Here is a 4,180-nt window from a genome sequence, read left to right as displayed (position 1 = left end):
CCATTTGGGTGAAGAAGACGCGTGGCTCGTGTCGTCGTGCATGGGCAGCCTCCTCGTCGGCGCGTGTAGCCATGTCCCACATCAGAATTTTATGTCGTTTTCACCAGTGTGCTCATCTCTTCGTCCTCTTCAAAGTGGTATGGTAAAAACACCATTTTGACAACTTTTATTTTTTTTTAGCAAAGATCAAACATCACTTTAAACCATATGCTCTGATACCAATTGTAGGAAATTCTGACCGATGATGTTCTGATAGTTGCCCATTGAAGGCTTAACACACTAGCACACAATATTTAACGTGGTTCGGCAAATTGCCTGCATCCACGGGAAAGGCCCATATTATTAGAGATAGAAAAATGATACAATACAAATACATGGAGGAGGAGGATCACATCCATTCTACTCAACTCTCTTCTCTCATTGCTGCACTTGTAGTTGCTGCAATGGCAGCAAGGCTGCACTCTCTCTCATTTTGCTCTCTAAGTGATGCCTCTATTTATAGGCTTCAATGACAGCTTCTTTTGCTCCTTTGACAATAATGGTGGCTGCAAACTTTGACATTTAGGATGTGCTGCTGCATTTGTTAATGGACTGTGCCGTCCATTAATGATTACTACATATTAATGGCAACAATCCTGACAAAAGCTTCTTGCATAAAGGAAGGATAATGTTCAAATTCTTCCCTAAAACATTCAAGTTTGAGATTGTTTTTGATGAAAATGGGTTTGCGTATTATATGTGTTGTGATCATCATCATAATTTTATTGTTAAGAAAGGTTTTGTGCTCTGTAATAGCCATGCCATTTCACATGATATAGAGCTTTTGATAATGTACAATGCTCACATTAATATTGTAATCTGCTACCAATAAATGTTGATCAAGTACTTGTTCAAATATGTTAGCAAAGGGTCGGATAAATGTAGTATGGTTGTCTAGAAGGAAAGTTACGATTAAATTCAAGCATATCTTAATTATCATTTCATTTTCCCTTATAAAGTTATTTGGTGGCTTCTATAATTCCTTATTCATCCAATAAACCATTTTATCGAATGAATACAAGTTCATTTATCATTGAAACAACTAATTGTCTTTTCAAGCAATGAATCTCTTCCATGGGTTCTTATGAGGCTAGGTCTAAACAATGCTTACCAAATAGTTTAGAATAAAAAAAAATGATTCAAACTTACAATCTCTTTATTATTCATAATTCCCAAACAAATATGTATGGGATGCTAGCTAGAAAGAGTGGCTTCTAAGATCAAGCTTTGTGCTTAGGGTTTTTATGAAGCTATTGAAACTACCACATTCCTGTAGTTTAGATAGTTCTTTGTTATCGTTGTCCCTGTTTGTGAAGTTGCTGGCCTAAAGATTCTTTTCTCTCAATTCTAGAATTCAACACACAATCATACAATATTCCATCTAAAAGCTTCTTTTACTATGTTGAATCTATATTTTTTTGGATGCAATCTTAAAAATTATATTTAGTATGAACTTGAACAACTTTTTAATGTTGAGTCACATCTTTTATGGACCACGATTTATCAATTTCTGATGTCTATCTCTTGGTTGAAAAAATAAATAAACTTTTGAGAGGAGAGCTTAATTATGATGTAGCAGCTAGTAATTTTCCTTTTTTCCTATTTCTTAATTAGTGTAATAGAAATATGTCTATGAATATGTTCGCAATGTTGTGACGGCAAAGGAATATGCCTTCATCTTTGTCCATGGTCATGGAGGAATTAGAAAAACATTTTTTATGGCATAAAATAATCAATCAAAGGGCTTGATTGTGTTGCCTTATCTAATATTAATTAGTCTATTACTTGGTGAACAAACCACTCTTTCAAGATTCAAATTTCCTTTTACTATTGATAAAAATCAACTTGTGAGATAAAAAAAACACGCATCTCTCATGACCCCTTAAGACGATGACACTTATTGCATAAGATGAAACTCCAATGAATAATAGCTGTTGTTTTGAAGCATTATATTGTTTATTATGTGATGTTCTTGAAAATAGTAATGTTGATTATAAAAATAGACCTTTTAATGGAAAAACAGTGTTATTGAGAAGGGATTTTATCGAGTTCTACCTATTATTCTTATAAGAATAAAGGAAGAAATGATTCACGTTTCTTTAAGCAGCTCATCACATTGGTCAAAATTCATTGTTTTTAATCATTAAAGGAATATGGATATTTCATTTGATGGTCTAGATGATGACAAAAAAAAAAGAAGAGAAGCTCTCCTTACCTTCACTAATTGGATTTTCTTGACTGGTAATGGAGAAAATACAACTTTTCATTCTTTAATGATTGCGATGCATGCTTTGTTAAATTCCCTTTTGATCATCTGTTTGACTAGATTTGACTGATTTCAGCTATTGTTTTGGCTATTTATCCTAATATAAATATGAATGAACTTAATGATTTCCATTTTAGAGAAGGAGTAATTGTGACATTGAAAAGTATTACAATTACTGAAATAAATGATATCATCATTAATATTGCACGTGGGTCCAAACATGTTTATTTAAGCACAAATTCAATTTGCACATCATCTAGAGAAATTTGGCAATGTTGATATGTTATATCCAACGAAGTTGATCAATTAATTAGAGTTCAACAATGTCCCTTTGTATATATTGTCTTTGAAAATTGGCACACAAATTATGTTATTACAAAATATTAATCCATTGATCGAATTATGCAAAGAGACAAGACTTGTTATAACATCACTTGTGGAGAAAGATATCAAGACACGTATAATAACAAGGTTGAATATAGAAAGTCGTGTGTTCATCCCAAGAATGTTCCCAATGAATGAAGGAAAATGTCCATTCATGATAAAACAAAGACAAATCCCTTTAAGGTAAGGTTATATAATGACAATAAACAAAAGCCAAAGGAAATCACTGAAGATGGATGGTGTTTTCCTCAAAGAACAAGTTTTCACATATAACAAATTATATGTTGTTGTTTCAAGAGTAAACTCAAAAAATGGATCAAAATTATCACATGTGATCATAGGAAAAAGCCTTTTAAATATCAAAATATTATTTACAAGAATGTTTTGAGTGACTTTACTCGAAGTATATTCTTTCAAATGTCATGTCTTACTGAATATGTTGTTACTTACTTCTCCCCTCATGCATTTAATTTCCTCCATTATTGGTATATATTTGATTTTAAATGGTATTTAAAATGGTCATTGTTCTTTAAAAAGGTCACGTTCGATTGAAGTTCATTTTCAAATTTAACCAAGTAGTATCCATCTTGGGTTTTACCAAAGAAAAAAAGTGAGAAAAGGCCTAGCAAATGCATCTATGTTTTATTTTCCATTAAATATTTTGCTTTATATTCTTTTTCCTCTACATTGATCCATTTGTTTTCTACATTTATAGAGTTGTGTTGATGTCAATATAGAGCATTAAGAAATAAAGCTTTTATCCATCGATTTGAGCTTTTGTATGATTTGTATGGATACTGAAACTCAATGGCCAACCAAATAGCTTTAAATGTTTTTTATTGGCACTTAGGTGAATGTGTTGATATGTATACATGCGTTTGGATTTTTTTTTCTTTTTTTCTTCTTGCCATATTTCTCATCATAACCCATCTAGTGTAAACGTTTATGAATAATCACTCTTTAAAAAACTTTATGGCTTTTCATTCATTTATGTTTGAAGAGGTTACTCGATTTAATCACTCAATCTAATTAAGCCATATTGATTGTTTATATTGGTTATGATCTTTTTTCTTTTCTCTTTGCTAATTAAGCTACCCATTTAGTATGCACATGGTGGAGTTGGAGCTTATACATGGATTTGTAAGAAAAAGGGATATCCTAATTTTCATAGCTGCTATCATCAACAATTCTTTCTTTGAGATAAGAAATTCTTTGAGATAAGAAATTACTACACCCACGAGAACAAATTCACAAACACATTTGTTTATCATTAAGCTATAATTGGCCTCAAATCCAATACAAGGGTATCTTGCTTTGTTTTTACGACACAACCTATCTCGAGTACTATTACAACTTCACCAACTTTATAAATTATTTTGATGTGCTGATCTCAAAAATAATTTTAAAAAAATAAAAAAATATTATTGGCATACTTTTCTGAGTGAAAAGTATTTTAAAAAACAACCACAACCACATTTCCAAACACGCACT

This window comes from Populus nigra, chromosome 2 (assembly GCF_951802175.1).
Source record: "Populus nigra chromosome 2, ddPopNigr1.1, whole genome shotgun sequence".
NCBI lineage: Eukaryota > Viridiplantae > Streptophyta > Magnoliopsida > Malpighiales > Salicaceae > Populus > Populus nigra.
This window is presented reverse-complemented; position numbering follows the sequence as displayed.